This window comes from Microtus ochrogaster, linkage group LG1 (assembly GCF_000317375.1).
Source record: "Microtus ochrogaster isolate Prairie Vole_2 linkage group LG1, MicOch1.0, whole genome shotgun sequence".
In the NCBI taxonomy this organism is placed as follows: Eukaryota; Metazoa; Chordata; class Mammalia; order Rodentia; family Cricetidae; genus Microtus; species Microtus ochrogaster.
The window spans coordinates 17,867,320-17,879,483 of NC_022027.1; the positions used below are offsets into that span (position 1 = coordinate 17,867,320).

The 12,164-nt window shown below is 38.8% G+C and overlaps 2 pseudogenes; one reads left to right on the forward strand and one right to left on the reverse strand.

The window, feature by feature from the left end:
• Positions 1-3,871: 3,871 nt before the first annotated feature.
• LOC101980169 lies at positions 3,872-4,351 on the reverse strand (annotated as a pseudogene).
• Positions 4,352-4,837: 486 nt separating this feature from the next.
• LOC101996803 lies at positions 4,838-9,034 on the forward strand (annotated as a pseudogene).
• Positions 9,035-12,164: the final 3,130 nt, after the last annotated feature.

The following is a 12,164-nucleotide window of genomic DNA, read 5'->3' on the forward strand; positions in this document are numbered from 1 at the left end:
AAGGAAGATACCATTTTTACATGTAGATTTTAAATAGATTTCTGACAACAAGCATTTCTTACAAGAATAAAGCTATCAAACAGCTCAAACAGAAAATTATTATTCCAGTATTAGACAGTATGAAGAATAATTAAATTACATAAGTGTCAATATTTGGAATATTAATTATATCCATTAGAGTCCCATAATGCTAGCTCTTCTGGTTAATTTATTTCCTAGTCTGTAAAATAATTTTTAAGCCACACATGAGAAAACATTTAAATTCCTAAATACCAATGACACCTCTGAATAGCTTTTAACCCATAGGCATTTCTTAATATTTTGTTAACTTCAGCTTTTTTAATGTAAGATATATGCTAAATAATATTAAATACAACTGGCATTGCCTCGAACTTTCTTTAGGCAATAACTAGTCAGTTCCTAAATATGTACATATATAAAAGTTATATTCTTACTGAAAGTTATTTCAAGAAATGTCTTTTGTAGAAGAAAATACACTAATTTAATATTCCAGCTTTACTTATTTTTCCATAATTTGAACTTCTCTATACTTTGTTTTAAAATTCTTTTAATTCTAACACAGATTTCTGAGCATACGATCTGCCAGGTTTTTAAGTAATTGCCATAATTAGTATAATAAGCCTAGCAAGAAGCAATAAAATCAATTTTTCCTTCCTAGTTTATATAATAATTGTGAGAGTGAACTAAAGAAAATGGTAACAAAAAGCAAAGGTTACAGAGACAGTGAATATGAAAATGAAAACTTCAAAATTGATTTTTAAATGGCCAATAAAGGTTCTGTAGCTCCTCGTACAATGATGTGTAGAAATTTAAAACATCCATATTGTCTATATAACAATAGGTAAAAGACAATATTAGAAATTGTGATATTGTATAAAATGATCCTCTCAGCTGTAAATATTTAATGAACCCTAAAGAAAATTGCATGAAACGTTTGAAAGTATACATTGTTGACTTTTTTGAACAGTATATATTCCTATTTTTATGAATACTTAATAACACACAGAAAGAAGATTGTATTTCAGTGTCTCGCGATGAATATGTGTTATGTTCTGCTAAATATGAATGTGCACATTTATGTAGTGCACTAAAATATCTAGGACCTCCTCAGCAAACGGTAGTTCACTAGGTTTATAGTACTTGGCAAGAATTCTCTCCGATTGACTGTACCTTAAATGCAATTAAATAGCTCTTGTTTTTTATACCAGTGTAAGTTCCACTATTTGACGTTTATGCATGCTTTATTTTCTCATCTCATTCATTATCTTTTAATAACCTAGATTAGATATTATCATTTTTATTTAACAAAGTAAAAGAGAGACAAATGTTATTCCATTCATTCAAATAGGTACATGGAGATAATGAACTTAAAATTAGTATTCATACCCACTATAAGAGAAAATTTACATATGTAAATTTTATCTATACTTTATATATTCTCTCTCTATATAAATGTGCATATATATAATTTCTATTATATGGAGAAACATAAGATATAAGATACTTGAGCAGAATGTGTAGCTATATGTAGTGGCTAGTTATTGAGCAAACTTTTAATTTTTTCTCCTCTTATTTTTTGCTTCAGTTTCTTGTTTGCATGTATTCTCCTAAGAATGCCAAAGTCCATCAAGTGCGAGGCTTGTTCATTTTGTAATCCTTTCCATTAAGTGTTTTACACATTTTATTCAGTAGCTGGAGCATTTTGGTTCTCAGATAGAATCTATGTCATTATTGATTTCTTTCTCCTTTCTTAAGAGGAAATCAACTTTCCCACTTGTGTTTATTTTTAGAGGTTAATAATCAGATTGAGTGGTTAAGGGGATGTTCGCTTCTTGTGGTTTCTGTGCACAGGGCTGAAGCTTCCGGTCATTCAGGGAGGCATCAGATGTGAGGGCATGGTACTCCCATTTTGAGGGTAAGAAATGAGCACACAGGTAATAAGGAGACAAGTAATCTGAGAATATTTATAGCAGCTACAATGTTCAATTTTGACCTAAGAGATTTCCCAGAACAGCAGCTCAATTTCACAAGGAAGATTTATAAAGGTTCAGATTGGCCTTTTGCAACCAGAAATCTGCAACATTTATATATTTAATTTCCTTTTCCTATCTCCTACGTCAATCCTGTCATTGTCATGTAGCTACTGATAACAGGGACTAAGCAGGTGGGGAATTTCATTAGCCCTAAATCTATTATGAGAGTCTCCCTTTTGATCCAATCAAAATTCCAAAACTTTTCCTTTAAATGAAGTTTTTGTCTTCTAATCTTGTAATGGGAAAGATCTCTTAAAATTCAAACTGGAATACAACTCAATTTTAATCTTTTGAAACACAATGGACTTTGATTAATTAATAACAGATTGACCTCAATCTTCTCTCTTCATTTTGACAATCAACCCAGGAAAATTCTTACTCTGATTTGAATGGCTTTTCACATAAATATACCAATTTTGTGGTTATCACTTTTTGATTTAGAAATGTCCTTTTTTATGCATTTTCCTTCATAATGTCTCAAATTCCTTCCCACAGTTTGGAAGAATTTATACAAACTTTCATTTTCAGAGTCAAACTTTCTTAACCATATCTAAATAATCATTTGCTATATAATCTACATTTATTTTAATTAGAGTAAAACCATAATTTAATGGTGTTGCAGTTTTGGGGGGTTATATACTTGTTGTTTATTCCTTTTTGACAAAGTCAGATCCCCAGAATAACTTTAATTCTCATACCTCAGCCTCCTCAGTGCTGAGATTAAAGGTATGAGCCACCACACCTAGATCATGTCAAAGTCTTAAGAACAATAGTTTTACAAAAAGATTTCTAAGATAACTGATCATTTTGTGTTCCCTTTTCTTTGTGAGTATAATCTATAGATAACAAACATTAGCCCTGGGATGATGTTACTGCTATAAAATTTATGTTTTCCTCACTTTAAATTCATTTATTGAAATATTGTCTTCTAAGGAAATGTTATTCTCACCAGCTGGAAACATGATACATTCAAGAAGATCGGAGCTGTAAGGGAGAAACAGCTCCGAAGACAGCACTTGTACTGGTATCCAGATCATTAACTTCTCTGGGCATGGAAGACGAAGAACGAAATTCTTATTTTTGCAAGCCATGTTCGCAATCCACCCTGCCTATGCAGCTGGGCTGTACAAGCCTGAACAGACTAAGACAGCCCCCAACCATCAGCAGAGGTATTTGAAACCATATTTCACGTCTCAGATTGATTAATCTCAGGCTGGAAGGGTTGTTTGGGCTGTGCTTGACCTTTAAATTTGCCTGCAAGTTTTCCAAGGTAGAGGGAGGGACATGGAAATTCAAGGCACAAGAATGATTTGAAATGCCTTTGCTAACTTGAAGTAGTATGTTGCAAAGAATGCCGAAACTAAGAATGCCTTCAGAGCTAAGAATGCCTTGCTGAACATTAGGAAGGAAACGATGACCACTCTGTTTCCTTACTTCAAGAATTCAATTTTCTTAACAAGTAAGTGTTTTTACTGAGAATTATCCCAAGAAGAGTCAGATAAGAAATCAACCTGAATGACAACTTGATAACTGTCTGATGATAGAGACAATGGGAAGAAAACTCAGTCACAGAATATTGGACTTTCAATCTACAGAATTTTGATGGAGTAAGTATTTAAGTTGCTTAGTTCTTGATAAATTATCTCATGCCAATAAAAATCTAATGCATCATTTTTTTTTCCAATTAGCAGGAAAATTTAGTAATGTCTGAATAGGAAAGACACAGTGAACCATCATTTTCTTTCAGGGAGGAGACACCACACTTCAACTTAAAAAAAACCTCTTTACAGTCCAGGTCTTTTATTTCTTTTTGTACATCAGGCCATGGATTCGAACGGAATGGACTCCAGCAGCTCAGGCTCCTTCCCCGTAGTCCTCACAAAGTGTGCTTCTCTGGGTGGAGCAGGCTTGTGCTTCAGCTGAGCCCAGGTGCCCTTCTCTTTGGCTTCCTTTTTCTTCTGGTCGTTCTTCACCCACTGCTGGAAGCTGTCTCTGCTCTATGAGTGCTTGATGTGTTCAATCCTCACATTAATTCTCTTGACAAGAATCTTGCCCTTAACTTGCTTGTTTACAATGATATCCAGAGCATGCTGGATGACATTGTAGACTCTTCCAGTTTTGCCACGGTAACATTTATGGGGCATTTCATTTTGAACGGTGCCCATTCCCTTGATGTCTACAATATCACCCTTCTTGTAGATTCACATGGACATGACCAAAGGAACAACTCCATGTTTCCTAAAGGGCCTAGAGAACATACAGTGAGTGCCCCTCCTTTTTCCCTTTGTGTTTGTCATTTTGGTGAGTTACTGAAAGATGGCTACCCCTAATGTATCATTATTATACTGGGCTATAGTGAATATTTTTTCATGTCATTTCCTTTGAAATGCTGCTGATACTTGTGTCCTATTTATTTGGAAATTTAATTACTTAGAATAAATCCTTTCCGTGGTTACTCAAATTTCTATCAATAAATCAAAATATATTTCTTAGAAGGATCTCTTAAGAATCTAGAGATCACCTTAATTTACAAAAGCACGTGATCCTATCCATTTTATTTGCTAAGGATCAAAGCCAGATTTTATAGGATGATATTCTGGTAAATAATCCTATAAAAATGATTTTAGCATATGTTGACCCTATTTCTATGCATAATAAAAGAAATAACTCTATTTTGTTAAAAATGATCAAAAAATCTAAGAAACTCAAAAGTAACAAACATAATTTTTCTTTGTAAAACAAAATAAAGAACCAAACTGTTGTAAAAAGGTAATTAACCCTAAATGTGTTCATTCCAGAAACATAAGAAGAATCATCTTATAAGTGACTTAGTGTATGATTCTTCAGAGGAGGTAGCATTAGGTAATGCGTTTTCCGTACCCCTTTAACCATGAGATTAAAAGTGGCCCACAGGAGGCCTGGTAACAAAGGAAAATTATAAGCAACCCTTTTTGAATAAGGGCTCTCCTGTCAGAGAGAGAGAGTCCTGTTGTAAGGAGTAAACCTTTGTTATTTTAGTCCTTGATATTCTGGAGTGGTCTGTCACCAGAGTGTGAATTACTCTCTTCACACTGAGAATTTGCTCCTTCTCCAGTGTTCTTCAAGTTAGTTCAAAACAGGCTCCTGAGAAAAATGACCAACCTGGGGATTAGCTAAAAGTCAAACCATCGCCAGACTGAATTGTATTACTTTTTGGAGAAACAGCACAACTCAAAGCTGATGAAAAGATGCCAGAAGGATATAGGTACCGTTATCTAGTTTGATTCTGTTACTGTGATAAAAACACTCTGACCAAAAGCAATTTAAAAGAAAAAAGCCTTTGTTTTATCTAAAAGGTTAGAGTTCCTCAGTGAGAGAAGTCAGTGCAGGAGCCATGCTGAGTGTTCTTGTTGACTGACTAACTGACCTACACTTGGACACACACACTTAGAAGATTGTGAAGTTGCCCACAATGTACTTCCTAGGGATGGTACTGCCCACAGTGGGCTGAGCTCTCTTTCCTCACTTAATCATAAAGACAATTCCTCAAAGCCATGTCTACAGGCCAGTCTGAGCTAAGCAATTCTTTTTTTTTAATTAATTAATTTATTTATTAAAGATCTCTGTCTCCTCCCCGCCACCGCCTCCCACATCCCTCCTCCTCCCCCAATCAACCCCCCTTCTCTCATCAGCCCCAAGAGTAGACCAGGTTCGCTGCCCTGTGAGAAGTCCAAGGACCTCCCATCTCCCTCCAGGTCCAGTAAGGTGAACATCCAAGCAGCCTAGGCTCCCCCAAAGCCAGTATGTGCAGTAGGATCAAAACCCGGTGCCATTGTTCTTGACTTCTCAGTGGAAATTTACTTCTTAGATGACTCTAGCCTGCATCAAGTTGACAGCACTAACTACTGTTTTCACCTCTACTTGGCCTCCCACCTATAATATGCAGAGTCTGGAGCAAAAGCTGCTTTTTCTGACCATTTTGCTGAACTATTCCTGCAGCACTTCAAAGCTGAGGTGACCCAGGTCTCGGGCTCACTCTCCTCAACTGTTTTGGCCCCATTGAGCTCTGGTGTTGAGATTGTATGTGACTTGTCCCTTGACAGCTGCAGGGTGGGTGGGACCCTGGATATTTTGGGCCCATCTCTATCTTCTGAGGACCTAGCTGGCCCCCTTCCTTCCTCAGTCTCTTCCTCCTCTACAACGACCTCAATGCCAAAGCTCAAAAAAGAAGGTTTTTCCCACTGTTCAGTGAGTCACACAGTCAGAGATTACGTATCAGACATGCTGCAGTAGCAAGAGGCCATTGATGTTTTATCCCTAACTGAGCCTCTGGAGAAGACATCAGGCCCTCCAGTCATAGGTGGAAACAGCAACTCCAACTCTGGTGGTACTGAAACAGCCAGTAGTGGATTGGATAGTGATGGTACATCCCCTGGGCAGAGTTGGGCTCACCTACTCACCTCTTTGAGATGCTGAGACTGAGTCATGGTGCATGAACCTTGAAAGATGAAGCAGGAATGGTACAGAACGAAGAGTTGCTCAGTTTTATGGGAGCTGAAGAAGCTGCCTCTGACCCAAAAAGAGTGGATCGTGGAGGACAGGCAACTGGGCTGACCTCAGGAGGAGGAGGGCAGCCTTAGCGACAGATGTGTCACTTACTCCTACAAAGGGAAGAAAGAGGAAGAAGTTACTTGCAGTTCTTTGTACCTCCCAAGGTGTCCTGGCCCCAATTCTGCATTCCCTGTTCTACTATCACTGAAGTCCACACAGCCTGACAGGGAGAATACGTTTGTGGTTAAGAGAGAAGGCCGTTCAGAGTGAGACAGCTGATACACTTCATGTAAAGGCCCGAGTGTCTGACATCTAGGAGTGCCTAAGGCGAGGAACCTGCCCTGCTATCAGCCCCATCCTGTGATCCGGTGCCCCTTCCCCTGGCCCCTGGGACCTTCTTTTTCACAAAGGGTAACACAGACAATCTGGAGTTGCCCTGCCAGAATCATTCAGAGAGTCAGCACAGCCAGAATCTGCTGCTGGGGCCAAGCAAGAGTAATGACTGCCCCAAGCAGGGGGCTTTTGGGGGTCTTTCCAACTGGCTATCAGCATCCTTCTCTCCTAGTTCTGCCTCCATTCCTGCCTCCCACTTTGACTCAATGGAACTGGTTCCTCCAGAATTGCCTCCTCACATTTCCATTGAGAAAGGGCCCCCAGCAGGGACAATTCATTGCCACTCACCCCCCTCCTTTCCAGAAGCAGTCACAGGGTTATTTCTGGTCCAGGGTGTGTCAAAAGGTGCTGAGGGGAATTATCCCCTCTCAGGATATTCTTGGTTCCACGGCATGCTCTTTTGACTCAAGGCTGCCCAGTTAGTTTTGGAAGGAGGCACTGACTGGCTCCCATGATGTCTTCCTGGTACTTCATAGTGAGACAAGATGTGGTAAATATATCCACACTGTCAACTTCCAGGGCAAGGCCAAGCACCTGTGTTCATCACAGAATGAGGAGGATCAGTGCTGGGTTCAACATCTGTAGTTCTAGCCCATTTTCGATATGCTTGAGAACTTCTGGGTGCATCCCATCCCTGTGCAGTCTGGAGGCTCCAGTGACGTTCTCTTTGTCAGCTATGTGCCTTTCCAGCAGCAGCAGGGCCGGGAGCAGGCTAGGAGCCATGCAGGGGTGTGCAAGGGTGACTGACGCTACCCAGATTCTCCTTGTTTGGAGCAAGTAAGTGCTCAGACAATGGGCCATGTAGCTTCAGTTCCATTACAATTGGTACTCTGCATTAAAAGTTATCCTTGACCCCTCAGTTTGCCTCCAGTGGCACTCAGCCTGCGATGATACAATAGAGACCCACGCCGATACTGACTTACAATTTGGACTTAATATCACCTTTGGCATGCTTACTGACTGTGACCCATACACTGATCCTGTCTCACAAAATATGATTGGCCTACATGCTGATTTCCAACAAATGTCTGACCTAGCCTTCAAGGCCCTCAAACTTTTTATGCCCCAGGACAGTGTAGGCTATTTCGGCCATCTTGTCCAGCAGTCTGTGGAATCATTTCCTAATTTTTTTTATTTATTTTTATTTATTTTATTTTATTTTTTATATTTTATTTTATTTATTTTTATTTTTGACCTGTGTCACCAATGCTGCTAAAAAGCACATCCCGTCTGGCCCTATCAAGGACATCTTTATTAAATAGCTAAACGAGAGGGGCTCAACACCAACACCCCTAATGTCATTTGTTAGAAAAGAGGATATTCATAAATGGTCCTTATCTGCCATGATATTGACACACAGAGCATGCCCATTTCCAATTTTACAGCTTCCATTAATGCCTTGGCTAATATCAAACTTGAAAATGATGATAATTCTGCCACACCACAGCATACTTGTGGGGGATGTGGACAGTCTGGCCAGTTACCTATTGTAAGTGTCCCAGGGCTTGTCCAAAGACCTAATGCCATAAATGCCAAAAGGGCTATTACTGGGCACAAGACTGTAGAAGCTCCCAGCAAGTCCTGATATGAATGATAGGCTGGACAATGACTTCACACTCCTGGTCCATGAAGGTAAGTGTTGTGCCTCAGTTTGTAATGGCTAAGGTGAACTGGTCCTCATCCACTAGGCAGATCTCTTCAATTTCAGAAGCATAGTAGATATCATTTAAATAGACAGATTGCCCCAATATTTTTGTTCTCTCTGCTGAGGTTACTTGAACAGCAGTAGAACCAACCTTAATGGAGAATTTCATGTCTTTGTGAGCTAGCTTGAGAGAATTGTGGAACATCGTTAGGTCCTCTTCCAGAGCCAAGGTGGCAGCAGGGAGTTTCTGTTGCTCATGCTCTGTGTGCTCAGCCAGCTTCCCACAACAGTCTATGAAAATAAGCCATTCACTATACTTCAGGCCAGTCAGCAGCAGCTCATGGTACTTGCTGTACTTTCTGACCCAGGAGTTACAGTTATAGATATAGACTGCAGAGACATTGTTGTATAAACAAAGCAGGGAAAAAGAGCAAACCACTTAGAGAGGAAGTCTGTTTTAAAGCAATTGCTAGGTCTAGTATGGGCATGCTGGATAATCATTTCCCACAGGACAGATGACTTTCAGCTCTCACCTTTTTAAAATTAAAGATAAGAAAGTATGCCACAACATCAAAAAATGCCAATAAAATTAATTTGGGGTTAATAATAATGGGAGTTAATCATAAGGGAAGGGTCTATACACAACCAAATCCTGTATGAGTACCACTAGGGGAGTTATTGACAGTCCTTAGGTATTGGAAATGACCCAATCAGAACCTGTAGGTATTTTCTCAGTTAGCCGCTCTGCCACACAAACATGTAAAATACTGCCTCATGCAAAATTAAATTCCCAAGAGGATTCCATGCCCCAAACCATGCAAACTATTCAAGACTAATTACAGTCCAGAGGACACCCCTGACCCTTATCCTATATCAGATTGCATACAGAGCTGCCAGGAATGTGAGCAATGTTAGAGTAGACTTCCGAATTATGACTATGACAGTGTCTTTGCATTTGCTGGAACAGGCTAGTCTCTTCCATCAGAAATTTCATTTGTCCCCTCAAAATTTGCATGTGCTTTTACCCGGTTTTCCCTTGTCCAGCTGTAAACATTTAATCAGGACCTATACAATTTTCTCAACATGAATCAAGTCACTGGATTTGTCTATGACATTATTTGACCAATTAGGGGATAACATAAAATTCCTGCTAGACCCCTCTAAACTTCTTGCATGGTGCCTTATGAGAGGGTGGTGGTTGCTCTAGTATTACTGCTTAAGAGTCTCCAACAGCTAAGATCCCAACAACAGCCTATGAACAAGGCAAAACACCATGTGGTAATGGCTGCGGAGTGTGCTGGATCAAAATCTCCAAGGGAGGTCGTCTGTGCTTGACTTAAGCAAGCTTATGCCATATAAAGCCCTGGTTCTCCTAAAAGTTTCCCTTTGCTTTTGATTTCTTGGGACATTCCAGGGACCCAACCCTTCAAGGAATGGTATATAAAAGATGGGTAAGAGCATGTCCAGCATGCCAATCTAAGACAGGCATAACACAAAATGCTGGGGTTCCCCAAGATGGAGTTATAAAAATCCATAACTCCCACTAGGATTCCTAATAAACATAAAATAAAAAGGGTGTGAGGACACAGGGCAGTAGTGCAAGAATAAAAATTCACATGAAAACTCACAATGAATAAGCAAAATTGGTCAAAACAACCTATCAGTGGGCCAAAAGCACAAGAACTAATGACATGCACTCCTAGCCAATCACAACACGCTAGCAGCAACTGTGAGTTTCAAAAGGACCAACCAGAAACTTTCTTGCGACAGCTTAATTTTCCTAGCCCCGTACAGACCCCTGACCTTTTTAAAATAAAGAGTTTCTGCATTGGAATCTCTCAGAGTCTGTGTTGTTGCCTCCAGGTCTTTTCACCCTCTGCCCTGCCAGAAATGGGGATCACACAACAGGCAGCCGCAAAAAGACCACAACATGTACTTTTTTCCTTTGCTGAATAATTTTGTCTACCTGATAAGAGTTGTTACCACGTAAACAAATCTCTTGATGTGAGCTCATTTTTGGTCATGTACAATATACATAAATGACTTTTTTTTTGAGATATTGGAGATCTTGTTATTATGGCGTAAATTAGACTTTTCTGACTAATAAACTTCACTAAGTCTGTTCCCACACTATTTTTCATATATATACTTTATTTTTCTTTAAAAATGTGCCCTTGTGATTATATTATGCCCCACCCTCGCTCAGCTCCCACTCCCCAGACTCTTACTATAGCTGCCAGTCATCTATTTTTCTTCCCATTTCATTTTCATAATATTTTCTCAAATTCTCTTCCTTTAGCTCATTATTATGCTAAGTGAGTTTCCAGATGAATCTTTTATAGACAGTCCACATAATGCCACTCAGTGGTCAAAACTCCTCCCTTGCACACATGTTTTCTTGCTATTATATGAGTCAATTCTATGACCTCGTACAAACATTCTTGCTTGTCAAACTCTTAATCCAACTATTTATTTTTCTTCCTAGAGCTTGCATTTAGAATATCTACCAGAGATTCCTGTATTAAATTTCTGATCTCCCATAGGACACTATTGAAATATAGAATAAATATTAACTGTGTGGGCTAGTGAGAAGTCAGAGACTATTAGGCAAAATGTCTCCAGTGGGACAGTGGGATAATATTCTCCTTTCATTTCTCTTCTTCATACTCAACAATGGGGTGAAAAGGTTTCTTCTTCCATGAGCCCCCAAATGACATGCTATTTCAGCATATTCCTGAAAGACATAGCTTCATCTAGCTCTAGAGTTAAATCTCTAACAGTATGAGCCAATGTATACCTTTTTTAGGCTGTTTATCACATTTTATTTATTCATTGATTATTCTGTATTTGCATGTGAGATCTGTGTGTACCATGGCATACATATAAAGTTTAAAGGACAGTTAGCAAGAGTCTTTTCCCTATACCATGTCGGTCTTGGGAAACGGACTGGGGTCAATGTGTTTGACCACAAGTGCTTAACTTTTTCAACTATCTCATTTGTCCTTTCAGATCTTTTTTCTTCTTAAAAATGTGTTGTCTCATAATCATGTTGAAGTAATATAAACTAAAGTAGCATATTACACATGCCTGCTTAATTTGCAGTCCACCCCTGTGTATTTTACCTTCCATAAGTAACATCTTCTACATCTGGATCTTTTCTGGAAGTCTTGTGCACATTCTTTTCCATGGTGCTTTTGCAATGTGACATTTATTAACGTCTCTCATCCTTCTTGTCTTATTGACACCCTAAGTTGAGAGAATTCTTCAAATAAAGATATAAGACAACATACATACTTGCTAGATATTAGGCTGATAAGAGATAAGTAATTGTTCAATATTACTAGCAATTACATGAGAAACAAAATCAATTTCAAGGATAATCCATTCTTACATGTAGTTATTTTCTTATTCTGTCCTACAGATTCAGATGCTAAGTTTGGATGAGCAGAACAACATACTGTAATCATGATGTAACATAGACATCCTTTGTAACTTCAAAAGAATTGATACTTACTTACTTATTATGATACTTCTTTTTTTGT